This window comes from Symphalangus syndactylus, chromosome 8 (assembly GCF_028878055.3).
Source record: "Symphalangus syndactylus isolate Jambi chromosome 8, NHGRI_mSymSyn1-v2.1_pri, whole genome shotgun sequence".
NCBI lineage: Eukaryota > Metazoa > Chordata > Mammalia > Primates > Hylobatidae > Symphalangus > Symphalangus syndactylus.
Genome location: NC_072430.2, coordinates 36,424,645 through 36,439,880, shown reverse-complemented (window position 1 = coordinate 36,439,880; position 15,236 = coordinate 36,424,645).

Below are 15,236 nucleotides of genomic sequence, written 5' to 3'. Positions count from 1 at the left end.
AGAAACTTATCTAAACAATTTCAACTTACCCAGAGACTAGCTAAACAAATTATCCTGCAATGCCCAGATTGCCAGCTCACAGGCACGTCCCCACCTTCAACAGGTGTTAACCCTAGAGGACTAGAACCTAATCAGTTATGGTAAACAGATGTTACACACATCCCTGAATTTGGAAAACTTAGATATGTACATGTATCCATTGATACCAATTCTCAATTAGTGCCCATGCTTTGCCTGGAGATTCCACCCGATATGTCATTAAACATCTTTTAACTTCTGCATTTACGAGATGGCCCACAAAAATTAAAACTGATAATGGTCCAGTTTATGCCAGCTCACGATTTCAACAATTTTGTCACATGTGGAATATCCAACATTCCACAGGCATCCCATATGACCCCCAAGGACAAGCCATAGTAGAACGTGCCCACTCCACCCTTAAAAATATGCTCAAAAAACAGGAAAGGGGGAGTATGGGTAAAGACCCTGCAACACTACTAGCACAAGCCTTATTTACCCTTAATTTTTGAAATTTAGATGACAAATTTCAATCAGCTGTAGAAAAGCACTTTGCTAAAACCTCTCAAGATATAAAACCTGCAGTTTTATGGAAAGATGTAAACAGTAATATATGGTGTGGTCCAAATGAATTATTAACTCGGGGAAGAGGGTATGCTTCTGTCCACACCCCCTCAGGTCCTCTTTGGATTCTAGCATGATGCATCAAACCATACCATGGCATGGCTAGGATCTAACCCGGTACCAGAAATGAAGGAACTGACCTTACAGGACCCACAGCCATGGATGATGTGGCTTCTGTGGATGACAAAAGCCCCGGACATTAACTGGGGTATGCTGAAGAGGACAACTCAGGAGGCTAAATGAATCCCGCTCCAGAGAGACACAGACACCATTCACTTCAGATAATTTGTTCCTTGCTATGCTGTCTGTTGTACATTGCAATTCACATAGGGTATTGCTCCTTTTTAGGCCCTTGCTTTGTCTGCAACCTGTACCTGCTACACTCTATTGGGCTCATATCTTAGATCCGCCTTTCTTTAGTCCTGTCACCTAGGCAGACATCCCCTTCCCAGGCTTTAATAACATGACTGCTTGGCTAGGAGGGATAGATTTACCCCTAGTGGGGTCCCTCATTAATGGCACACATTGGACTAAGATTAAGATGCCAGATAACACTAAGTATCACTCCAATATCCTCCCACTATGTGTTAAGTTATAGGTTCTAACCCTTACTGTGTACCTGCTCAAACACAATTATGGCTACATCATGGCAAAAGAAATGCCTTAACAGTCTTAGCTGCAGGTAGCCTCAAACCAGGTAATTCAATCAATGTTGCTTTCCCAAACATGCTTTCCTGTGCTAAAGAACAAAACCAGGAAAGTAATGAATTCCACTTTAGCTGGGAGGTCTGTCACAGGGGACAAGCCCGTAGCCTCCAGTTAGGCAATTATAACATCTTAGACTGGAACCCTCATGGCCATTTGCAGGACAGCCTTACTGATGTCCACATCCATCATGGCATCAATCACAGTTTCGTAGCCTTGTTCAAAGAAAAAGACGCAAACCTTCTTGGAAGGCTGGTTGGGGGTTGGTGTGCGTAAGCTCCAGTAATAGATCAGGCTGAAGGCAGCCTAATCCTTACCTTGAGTTAATAGTTTAGGGCACAGATACAAAGGAATGTAGAGCAGTTTATCTAAATAGCTTCTTTACTCATGTGGTCCTAAAACCAACCGTTGATCAACCACGGGTGCATAATTGCCTCTACTCGGGAGGTGGGGAGTGTCAATTACCCTCTAGTGGTGTTTACTCAAGACCTTTGTCGTTTCATCTATACTGAATAAATGTGAGCTTTGCTGGCTGATTGGGGCCACAGCTGCAACTCTACAGCACCCTCCTTGGTGTTTGTAGGTGGCTCGGACTCTCAGATGGACTGACAGGCAAAATATCTGTGTCAGTGTACGTTATTCATCCATCATTGGGTCAGGGTCTGCAGGACAGACCCCCAGATTAACTCATTCAGCATTAACTCAAAAGTCCAAGTTCAAAGTCTCATCTGAGACAAGGCAAGTCCCTTTCACCTATGAGTCTGTAAAATCAAATACAAGTTAGTTACTTCCAAGATACAGTGGAGATACAGGCATTGGAAAAATGCTCCCATTCCAAATGGGAAAAATTAGCCAAAACAAAGGAGCTACAGGCCCCATGCAAGTCTGAAATCCAGCAGGGGGCAGTCATTACAACTTAAAGCTCCTAAAAAATCACTTTTGACTTCATTTCTCACATCCAGGTCATGCTGATGCAAGTGGTAGGCTCCCACAGTCTTGGGCAGCTCCGCCCCTGTGGAATATACAGCCCCCCTCCCAGTTACTTTGATGGGCTGGCATTGAGTATCTGTGGCTTATCCAGGTGTGCAGTGCAAGCTGTCAGTGGATCTATCATTCTGGGGCCTGAGGGAGTGTGGCCCTCTTCTCACAGCTCCACTAAGCAGTGCCCCAGTGGGGACACTGTGTGGGTGCTCCAACCCCATGTTTCCCTTTCCACACTGCCCTAGCAGAGGTTCACCATGAGGGCTCAACCCCTGCAGCAAACTTCTGCCTGGACTTCTGTAGCAGGTGTTTCCATACATCCTCTGAAATCTAGGCAGAAGTTCCAAAACTTCAATTCTTGACTTCTGTGCACTTGTAGGCCCAACACCATGTGGAAGCCACCAAGGCTTGGGAGTTGCACTCTCTGAAGCAACAGACTGAGGTGTACATTGTCCCCTTCTAGCCATGGCTGGGATGCAGGGCACCAAGTCCTGAGACTGTACAAAGTAGCGAGGTCCTGGGCCCAGCCCATGAAATCATTTTTCCCACTAGGACTCCAGGCCTGTGATAGGAGGGGCTGCTGTGAAGGTCTCTGACATGCCCTAGAGACATTTTTCCCCATTGTCTTGGCAATTAACATTTGGCTCCTAGTTACTTATGCAAATTACTACAGCAGGCTTGAATTTCTCCCCAGAAAATGGGTTTTTCTTTTCTATCTCATTGTCAGGCTGCAAATTTTCCAAACTGTTATGCTCTGCTTCCCTTTTAAACATAAGTTCCAATTTCAGATCATCTCTCTCAAGTTCAAAGTTCCACAGATCTCTAGGGCAGGGGCGAAATGCTGCCAATCTCTTTGCTAAAGCATAGCAAGGGTCACCCTTGCTCCAGTTCCCAATAAGTTCCTCATCTCCATCTGAGATCACCTCAGCCTGGACTTCATTGTCCATATTACTATCAGCATTTTGTCAAAACCATTCAACAAGTCTCCAGGAAGTTCCAAACTTTCCCACATCTTCCTGTCTTCTTCTGAGCCCTCCAAACTGTTCCAACCTCTGTCTGCTACCCAATTCCAAAGTCGCTTCCACATTTTCAAGTATCATTACAGCAGTGCCCCATTCGTAGTACCTACTTACTGTATTAGTCTGTTCTCACACTTCTATAAAGATACTACCCAAGACTGGGTAATTTATAAAGAAAAGAGGTTTAATAGACTCACAGTTTTGCATGGCTGGGCAGGCCTCAGGAACCTTACAATCATGGCAGAAGGAGAAGCAAACACCTTCTTCGCAAGGCAGCAGGAGACAGTGTGCATGTGTGAGCACAACCAAACCTGCCATTTATAAAACCATCACATCTTGCGAGAATTCACTCACTATCATGAGAACAACATGGGGGATGTTGCTTCCATAATCCAATCACTTCCCTTTCCCTTCCTTGAAACATGGGAATTACAGGTCCCCCATTTGACATGTGTGGATTACAATTTGAGATGAAATTTGGGTGGGGGCACAGAGCCATACCATATCAATTCTCTAATCCCTGGAACCTGTAAATGTTAACTTATTTGAAAAAAAGGATCTTTGTAGGTATGATTAAGTTAAGGGTCTTGAGATTTAGGGCATTATCTTGGATTATCTGTCTGGACCTTAAATAGCATCATAAATGTCCTTGTAAGAGGGGGATCTGACACACAGAGAAGAGTAGAAGGCCATGTGACCACAGAGGCAGGGATTAGAGTAATGCAGTCACAAACTGAAGCTGACAGCCACCAGAACTTGGAAGAGGCACAAGATCGATTCTTCTGTGGAGGTAATATCTTCATTTCTGTTTGGTGAAACTGATTTTGGACTTCTGGCCTCCAGAACTGTGACAGAATACATTTCTGTGTTTTAACTCATCCAGTTTGTAATTTGTTTCAGAGGCCACAGGATGACTAATACAGTACACTGTTTATGACTGTGGATTCTCTTCTCACAGGCCTGTATCACCCTAACCTGAAAAGGGAAAGAAGGATGTGAAGAAAATAATTTAAGAGGAGGAAGAATGAAGAAACAGAGGGCAAGAAAAAGAAGTAGACTAGAAAGAGAAGATGAAGCAGGATAAACTGGAGGAGAAATCTCTTTACTGAATGGTAGGTCGTATACAAATTACACTGGGGAAAAGTGAAATTTGGCCCCTAAATTCCACATCTACCTACACGGTGAACATTGAGGGTATGCCTAGGTCCTAAGAGGAATTTGTCTTCAAAAATCTTCATGAATCATTTAACAGTTTTAATGGTAACTGTGATGAGAAAAATTTCAGTAAGCTACATTAAAACTGTTAAATGATTTATTTAACAGTTTCGGTCAAAACAGTGACCCCTTAGTCGTCAAGCACTTAGGGTTGATTTGGCAACGCTAAACATCCTTCAAGATCCTGTTCATAACCTGCTTCCTCTATAAAATCTTCTTTGACCTCTGCTCTTTCCATTTTCTGAATTTGTATTCCACGTACAGGAAGTATGTCTTTTATTTCTGCTCTTCCAACAACAACAACAACAACAAAAAGCCCGAGGATGCTGTTAAATATCTTAAAAGGTACAAGCAGATAGTTTTGATAGTTTTATATCTCCTCCAGCAGTCTGCACAGGGCAGGACTATAATAGAATCCTTGTGGTGACTGACAGACTAACCACTATTCTGAGGCCAATAATACAGATGGTCTCATCTGTTTCATCATCTATCTTCTACCTATGTATCATATTGTACAATGGTGATTGATATTGAGAATTATATCCTGAGGCATGCCAGGTCTAAATCCGAAAAAATAGATTGATAAAATTCATTGTCTTGCTAGTTGAGAATATCTACTCATACATTTTAGGAAGATTTCCAACTGGAAGAATTGAAGTCAGAATGCATTTCTCATCATCCTAATTTAATGCAATTAACTGCAACCCTCAAGTTCCAAGTATTCAAAGCATCAGAAGAATTGCTTTATTAACCAAAGATTCATAGGTTTAGCCTATAAATATACCTGAAGGTACCTACTTTCTGTTATTTATTTCCCACTGTGTGGCAAGTCTTAGTATAAACGTCGTATAAAACAAGCTTATTTTTTAGTTGATTATGCATTACTGGCTTAAAATTGCCCAGAGGAAAGTCTGCATTTGTGGGCTTGTTTATATTTTTTATATTGCTCATTTATATCCAGTGTAACTGAAATTGAAGCTCAGTTCTGTAAACTATCCCACAGTGAGTACTCAGATAACTGTGTACACAGTAAGTACACAGTACACATGCAAAACATTAGGTACATACAGGGCTAAAGAATTTAGTCAAGAGGCCAGGCATGGTGGCTCATGCCTGAATCCCAGCACTTTGGGAGGCCAAGGCAGGCGGATTACTTGAGGTCAGGAGTTCAAGACCAGCCTGGCCAACATGGTGAAACCCCATCTCTACTAAAAATACAAAAATTAGCCGGGTGTGGTGGCACGCACCTGTAATTCCAGCTACTCGGGAGGCTGAGGTGGGAGAATCGGTTGAACTCAGGAGGTGGAGGTTGCTGTGAGCCCAGATGGTGCCACTGCACTCCAGCCTGGGCGACAGAGTGAGTCTCTGTCACAAAAAAAAAAAAAAAAAAAAAATGTAGTCAAGGACATACAACTGTTTGTAAGAATCCTTCATGATTTTACATTTAATGTTTATTATTTTTTTTATTTTTTAAGCATAAGAAAACCAAAGGCACATTGTTGGCATTCCTATCACGTCAAAACAATGAATATAAACCACATCACACAATTAAGAATCAGAAATATAGAGAATGGGAATAAATTAACCAAGGAACTCATTCACACACCTCCAAACAGAAAACTAGGACCTAAAATAATGTAAACCTTAGTGAAACAACAGCTGCTCTTATGAAACTCCATATATTCTAATAGTACAGTATTATTGCCTTTCCTACCTTGGAAAAATTACATTATAGTCATGTGGTCCATATTAAGGTTTCTTCGGACTTTTATAAGTATAAAAGTATTTCAAAAGGATAAGCTTTTGAAACTGGACATTTAGCTATCCACTAAGTCAAGTCGCTTGAGAAAAACTTCCATTTTTTTCCTCTGGCTCTTTTAGAATGTTCCAGAAGAATGATTCAGAGAAACCATAAATAAACGAATTATGATCAAATTCGTAAAATGTAAAGCACCTCACCGTGTTATCTATATATCTAAACCAAGATGCAGTCATGTCAGTCACCTGTCCCATGCATTTCTATTTTGATGACCTGAATTAGGCCTGAATAATGAATAGAACTAAAAGGCCCACACACCATGGAAAGCTTAGTGAGTTCTAAGTAGGGGGAAAGGTCCTTGCTTTAGCTGATTTTATCAGGTTCCTTTTTTCTACTTTCCAAAATGAATCCAGTAGGTTGTAGTCTGTTTTTCTGTCTATTAATGATAGCGTGCTTAAAGTTCTACTAGCACTTTCTGGAACTCTTTAACCTCACTGTCGTCCTGAGAGAACTCTGCCCCTGAAGGGGAAAATAATTTTTCTTCACCCAGGGCCTTTTTCCTTGTATTAATATTAATATCCCATGAGAATATTAGCTCTGGAGGAAAGAATTTGGTGGCAAAATTCCATATTTACTCATGAAATCCACCCCCAACTTCCACTCACAGATTTTAATAGGACACTCAAAAGAAAAGCTCCCCATTCCTCCCTCTCTTCCTGGACACTTCCCTTCAGCTTCATCTGACACCCATGGTTTTTTCCCCCCTTTTTTCTACTTGAATCAGAGAACACTTTTTACTAGCAGAGCATTCTTTTGGTAGAGTGAACCCTGTATTTGATAGGGCAGAAAAGTACTTAAATTTTTTAAAAAATCACTTGGCACTGGCTGGAGTATAGAAACAGAAAATGGAGTCCGTTATTGCTTAAGCCCCCAGCATCTAACCCCACCTGGCTGCTCTTTGTTCCCTCTCTTGGGTTACAGAGAAGATAGGCATAGCAAAACCTGATGCACCATCAAGGCTCCACGAGATTTAAGCAGTGTAGTGTGGTTGACAGCAGCCTTCCAGCCTTCCTTTCCTGGAAATGCTATTTAAAACACCCTCTATGAGAGACAGAAAAAAACTCATTGGTGTCATTGATTCTTTAAAATAATTTTTAAATGACACTTTGCATACGTAGCTGAGTGACAAAACATATGGATTCTGAAGCAACACATACTGTCTGCATTCAAATTTGGGCTCCATGCTTACCAGTATGTGATCTTGGGTAAGTTACTCAATCTCACTGTCCCGCAATTTCCTCATATAAGATACATTCTTGAATGAAAATGATAATAATACTAACCTCAAAGGGTTGTTGTGAGGATTGAGTTAAAATATTTAAAGGTCTTCTGAATACTATTTGCATATAGCAGACGATACATGTTAGGTACAGAGTATCAACATCCCCTTCCCCGATACATAGGTAGATTTGAAGACATGCTTATAACAATATATCTTTCTATTTATCTGAACTGGCATTCAGTAAATATTTGATGAATTAATGCAATCTAACAGAATAAATATGCTAATTCCAGAGTCCAGTTAGCTTTGTCACTCATCGTTCTACAGCTTCTGTGATTTGTTGCTGATTAATAAATAGAGATAGAACCTCAGAGTTTATGGATGAAGTGGATCAGGCCTAGATAGTAAGAAACATTTATGATGAGCCTGTGTGTGCCAGGTTCTGAGGTTGACACTTTTCATTAGCCATTACATATAAGTCCCCAACAGCTATTTTTTTTTTATTATACTTTAGGTTTTAGGGTACATGAGCACAATGTGCAGGTTTGTTACATATGTATCCATGTGCCATGTTGTTTTGCTCTACCCATTAACTCCTCATTTAGCATTAGGTATATCTCCTAATGCTGTCCTTCCCCCCTCCCCCCACCCTCTTTTAAGATAGATGCAATTAGTTCCTTTATAGAAATAAGAATAATGAAGCTCAGAAATGTTAAGTAAATTACCCCAAATCGCACAGTTAGTAAGTTGTGCAAGAGGTAGGATTCTAATCTTACACTATTTTTAAGCAAAATATAACATGTAAAAAGGAGGTGGAGAGTGGATTATGCAAGTAAAATGATTTTACAGACAGGTCATTATTGAATAAAACATTGAAAAACAAGGGTATTTTCACACTGCTGATGAAGACACACCTGAAACTGGGAACAAAAAGAGGTTTAATTGGACTCGTAGTTCCACATGGCTGGAGAGGCCTCAGAATCATGGCGGGAGGTGAAAGGCACTTCTTACACGGCAGCAGCAAGAGAAAAATAAGGAAGAAGCAAAAGCAGAAACCCCTGATAAACCCATTCAGATCTCATGAGACTTATTTGCTATCATAAGAATATCACGGGAAAGATAGGCCCCCATGATTGAATTACCTCCCCCTGGGTCCCTCCCACACCATGTGGGAATTCTGGGAGGTAGAATACAAGTTGAGATTTTGGTGGGGACACAGCCAAACCGTATCATTCTGCCCCTGGCCCCTCAAAACCTAATATCCTCACATTTCAAAATCAATCATGCCTTCCCAACAGTCCCTGAAAGTCTTAACTCATTTCACCATTAACCCAAAAGCCCACAGTCCAAAGTCTCATCTGACATAAGGCAAGCCCCTTACATGTATGAGCCTGTAAAATTAAAAGCAAGCTAGTTACTTCCTAGATACAATAGGGGTTCAGGTATTGGGTAAATATAGCCATTGCAAGTCTTAAATCCAGTGGGGCAGTCAAATGTTAAAGCTCCAAAATGATCTCCTTTGACTCCAGGTCTCACATCCAGGTCATGCTGATGTAAAAGGTGGGTTGCCATGGTCTTGGGCAGCTCCACTCCATGGCTTTGCAGGGTACAGCTTCCCTCCCGGCTGCTTTCATGGGCTGGTGTTGAGTGTCTGTGGCTTTTCCAGGCACACGGTGCAAGCTGTTGGTGAAATCTATTATTCTGGATTCTGGAGGATGGTGGCCCTCTTCTCACAGCTCCACTGGACAATGCCCCAGTAAGGACTCTGTGTGGGGACTCTGACCCCACATTTCTCTTCTGCACTGCCCTAGCAGAGGTTCTCCATGAGAACCTTGCCCCTGCAGCAAACTTTTGCCTGGGCATCCAGGTGTTTCCATACATCTTCTAAAATCTAGGCAGAGGTTCTCAAACCTCAATTCCTGATTTCTATGTACCTGCAGGCTCAACACCACGTGGAAGCTGCCAAGGCTTGGGGCTTCCACCCTCTGAAGCCACAGCCCAACCTGTACACTGGCCCCTTTCAGCCATGGCTGGAGTGGCTGAGACCCAGGGCATCAAGTCCCTAGGCTGCACACAACAAGGGGACCCTGGGCCTGGCCCAGGAAACCATAGTTTCCTCCTGGGCCTGCAGGCCTGTGATGGGAAGGGCTGCTGAGAAGGTCTCTGACATGGCCTGGAGACATTTTCCCCAGAAAACAGGTTTTTCTTTTCTATTGCATAGTAAGGCTGCAAATTTTCCAAACTTCATGCTCTGCTTCCCTTATAAAACTGCATGACTTTAACAGTACCCAAGTCACCTCTTGAATGCTTTGCTGCTTAGAAATTTCTTCTGCCAGATATCCTAAATCATCTTTCTCAGGTTCAAAGTTCCACAAATCTCTAGGACAGGGGCAAAATGCCACCAGTCTCTTTGCTAAAACATAACAAACGTCACCTTTACTCCAGTTCCCAAAAAGTTCCTCATCTTCACCTGAGACCATCTCCGCCTAACCTTTATTGTTCAAATTGCTATCATCGTTTTGGGCAAAGCCATTCAACAAGTCTCTAGGAATTTCTAAACTTTCCCATATTTTCCTGTTTCCTTCTGAGCCCTCCAAACTGTTCCAACCTCTGCCTGTTACCCAGTTCCAAAGTCGCTTCCACATTTTCGGGTATGTTTTCAGCAACTCCCCAGTCTACTGGTAACAATTTACTTTATTAGTCCATTTTCATGCTGCTGCTAAAGACATACCCGAGACTGGGAAGAAAAAGAGGTTTAATTGGACTTACAGTTCTGCATGGCTGGGGAGACCTCAGAATCATGGCAGGAGGCAAAAGGCACTTCTTACATGGCAGTGGCAAAAGAAAAATGAGAAAGAAGCAAAAGCAGAAACCCCTGATAAACCCACTAGCTCTCGTAAGTCTTATTCACTATCAGGAGAACAGCATGGGAGAGACCAGTCCCCAAGATTGAATTACCTCTCCCTGGGTCCCTCCTACAACATGTGGCAGTTCTCAGAGATACAATTCAAGTTAAGATTTCAGTGGGGACACAGCCAAACCGTATCACAAGGCTTATAATTCAAAGATGTTTTGGTCTCTCTTAGCATTAGCTTTGCGGTAGAGATTCAGACTATATATTGTCCACTTTAATCCAGTGCAGAATGTTATTGTATACTTCAACAGTATATTCATAAACTATAGAAATGGAAAGTGACCCAGTTATTCCACTTCCTCAGTTAACAGCAAAGAGCCATGAGAGGTAAAATGGCAGGCTCAGTGTCACATGGCAATCAGCGACAGACACAGCCAGGATTTCTCTGGACCTAATACTAATCCCCTTACAGTAGTCAGGATAGCCAACCAGACACTGTGGTTTTAAATCCATCCATTTAGATGTATGTAGATCCCAGTTCACCTTAAATAGCCCAATTCCTACTTTAGTATCTAAACCTAAAAAGAGTATTAGACTAATTCTTAATATTATCTGGGATGACAAAATAAGATTATTCTCTAGTAGTAAAAGTAGGTAGACTTAATACCTAGGAGCTTCTATTTTTAAAACCTGACCAAAATTCTGGTATAGCTGTATCTTGTCAAGGGACAAAGAGAGTTAAATATCGTTTGGGTGGGAGAATCGTTTTTTAAAGAAAAAATGCCGCTCCTTTTTTTATGAGAGAGGAGTTAAAAGAATCCTATTTTTTTCTGTTAGATTGCATTCATTCACTAAATATTTATATTTACCCAAACAACTGTAACAGCAGAAATGCTACTTCCTTTGCATAATTCCGAGTACCTATTATAGAGTTGGGCTTTTAGTAGTCACCGATTGGTGGTGTCTTTTCCTATGTTTAGTATGTCGGATAACTTCAAAACAAAAGTCACTGACGTTATATCAGCTACTACTGAGGTACTGCTATAGAGACAAAGAAGCATATGGTTCTTGACTATGCCAATGCTTGTGTTGTCCAGAACCATGCAGTGTAGTATGCACTTTCTTAGTTATAATGTCATCAGTAACATGAAGTCCAAAGGCATACAGTTTCTTTCATTGTCCATGCACCAGAAGCTTAGAATCAATAGCACTCTTATCAGGCTGACGGGCATCAAGTTGCATTATGGTATCTATACTAAAAAACTGGCACCATCTAACTATAGCATAGGGCCTAGGAAGCTTTGTTAATATGAGTGACAAGACACATGAAAAGCACATTATCCACTGCTTCAGCAACACTGCATCACCAGACATATCAGCTGAAAAAGCCGAACCTTGGGAAGCTCAAACTTTATGACCTAAACTTCAAAATGTGCCAAACATCACTTTAGTAGAAAGGGTTGTGAAATGCAACGGCAGTGTGGAGAGAGAGAGGAAATGGTAAAGGTAAAGAAACAAAGAGGGACAGAAGTACACAATTCTAAGTGATTTTTATAGCAGACCCTTAGCCCAAGTAAGCAAATAAATCGCTAAATGACAAGAAATTGGCACATGAGCTAAGCAAGTTTCTCAAGCCAAATATCTTAAAATAAAGGATCACTGGTGGGATGAATAGGCAACCAAACCACAATCGGCTTGTACATTAGCCAAATATTGGCAGGTCGAGAAAGCTCAGCAAAGGTTGACCTGCCATATCCTATAGGGGGGTGAAGCACAACTTACTCAGGATCATATTGAAAAGTCAACAATCAGGGAACAATTGATGTTATTTATCATTATGAGTCTCTCCACTTTCTCTAAAAACCCACATTGCAAAGCCAACTTAGAATTTAAGGGAGCAACATTACAATCTCAAGGATTTTGTTCCACACTAACCATCCAGTGGATAGTCCTGGGGAAGCATGTGATGATGACAGACATAATCCACAAGTATGATAGCCAACACACACTCAGGCCTTCAGCTGTAGACTTGCACAAACACAAAAGAAATAATGCATGCAATGACAGCACAGATACTCTACTAATATCTTTTAAGGCAAAATCAGCATATTTCATGCTCAGTAAATTAGTTACTAATAGTGGTGACATAGGGATGTTATCTGATTGGTGTGGTTTTCATGCCATTCATGGCACTGAAGGCATGATTTAAACTATCAGGCAGAAGTTCCAAGAACAACACGGTGATGTGAATTTAAATGAATACAGTCAAGCTAGTGGTTCTGTGAAGTGCTGAAAGACTGCAAATTTGGCTACCAAAACCAGTTAATAAACACGCTTTGCTCACTGTGGTCAGGAAAGATGGTTGAGAGTATAGATGGAGTTAGCACAGTTAGTAAATGTATTTTGAACACTTATTGTATGTCAGCCACAGTACTAGGCAAAAGACAATGCCTTTCTTCAAAGAGGTTACTGTCTAGTGAAACATTTTATAATTTAGAAATACAGTAATCATGTTTGTAGCAGCTATACATAATTTAACAAATAAGCTGCTTTCTAGGTACCATTAGTTATGTCTAGCGATTTTCTATGTAGCTTTTAAAGCTTCTGATTCTGGATAAAATATTGATTGAAAGAGTTAAGATGTTTAACAGGTGATGGTATCAAAATGATTAAACCCCTCATCTTGGTTCTTTTTTCTTTTTTTTTCTCTGAGACAGGGTCCCACTCTGTTGCCTAGGCTAGAGTGCAGTGGCACAATCACAGCTCACTGCAGCCTTGACCTCCAGGGCTCAAGCAATCCTCTCACCTCAGCTTCTCAAGCAGATGGGACTACAGGCATGCACCAGCATGCCCAACTAATTTTTGTATTTTTTATAGAGATGGAGTTTTTAACAAGTTGCCTGGGCTGGTCTCAAACTCCTAAGCTCAAGCAATCTGCCTGCCTCAGCCTCCCCAAATGCTGGAATTATAAGCGTGAGCCACTGCACTCAGCCAGTCTTGGTTCTTATTTAAACAAATTTTTCTATATGCTAGACCTCTGGCTACTAATTATAAAATGCATGGCAAATATCAAAGTGGTGATAATTTACCTTGGTCAGACCTTACCAAGGCCTACTTGGGTTATCAATGTTACCACATGGTCCTCACACAAATTATAGGTAACTTGGGAATTAGCTCCCATGATGCTATCAACCGACGGTAATTATTCTGTTGGTGAAAGGCAGTATTGCTTTTGTTAAATTGATCAAACATTTATGTAAAGTCATGGTATTGAGATCAGTATCAGAATGAACATGGATCTCACTCTGGTGATTGCCACTTTGATAGGCGTCAGTTATCACCTTAGGAAAGTGGGTAATTTCATACACATTTGAAAGGACAAAAGAAGATACTTCTCACATCCATGCTTTCAACACTAGGGTTACAGACCACAGGGAGATTTTAACTTATTCTCCTTTAGAATCCTTCTTTGTTTCCGGTTCACTTGTAATGACTCTCCAAGAAGAGCAATAGACACTGGAAAGGTATTGAACATTTAGCCTGAACATCTATTGGCATGAATATTGCACGGGAAAGTTTTTCTATATCTGCTCTGTGGTACCAGTGTCTACAACTGCACATTCCTCTAAGAAATACAGTCCCAAAAGAGAAAGGGTAGAGAAATCTGACCTCAATTGTGGGCATTAGTGTGAGAAATAACACATCATCTACAGCTCAAAAGCAGTGGAATCAAGGTAGCATCAGGCAGAAGACGGCAGCCATTGTGGACAGCTGTCTCTCAGTGGCTCCAGAACTGCGTTGTTCTCACATGAGATTTGTCTATGAGAAGTTCAGCCTATATCCAGTAATAGTTTTGAGAATCTGAATCTCCTCTTCATTTAATACCCAACAAACGATACATTTTCACTTACATACACACAAGATCCCTGCTTCTACAAAGTAAAGGTTGCCCAAAAACAAAACAAGAAGAATCATTTTGGGGTTGTATGGCTTCACCTTTAGTATTTATCTCAAAAGGGGTCAAGGATAATGCGAGGGTCTTGGCTCTCTTATTTGATATTATCTCAATATATACAACTTTTAGATCCCTCGTCCTTTCCAAAAGTCCAATTTCATTCCTTTTTCTGAGAAGAACAATAACTAGTGAAATATGAATGAGTAATGAAAGTTTAGCATAGTCAAGTCTAGTCATACCAACTTCAAATTGTGTATAACTATTATCATTGCTAATGAGGAATTATGAAGTATATGCATACTGAAACATATAGGTCTAGCTAACCAACTTTATCAGCGTACCAAGTAAAGAAATTATACTGAAATTCTTAAAAATCACAAGGTTAAGACTGGTAATATATACTAGAGACTTTTTTAGCCAATTAAATAAGATTTGGCACACAATAGGTTCACAAGAATTTAGTGATGAATGAATAAAGGGATAGATGATTGAATTAAGGGAAATAATGCTTTCTTGAGTGTAAGGCCACTAGTGCTGAGGAAACGTAGGAATTGGAGTATGTAATTGTTGGCGTATGTGCCTGTTTGATGATGGGAAGTTTTTCCAAAGTAGATAACAGCATGTGTAATAAAATGCATGTGTATATTCATGTAGGCTGTTTTTAAAAGATATTATCTACATTACCACTTGGTACAAATTCCAAACCATAAAATCACTGAAGACACTGTAAACACAGTTCAAGGAGCTATGCTGTTTGCTCCATTTACTTGGTTTTGTTATTTATGCAAGACCTGTACATTTTAGTACTTTAACTGTTGCAATTG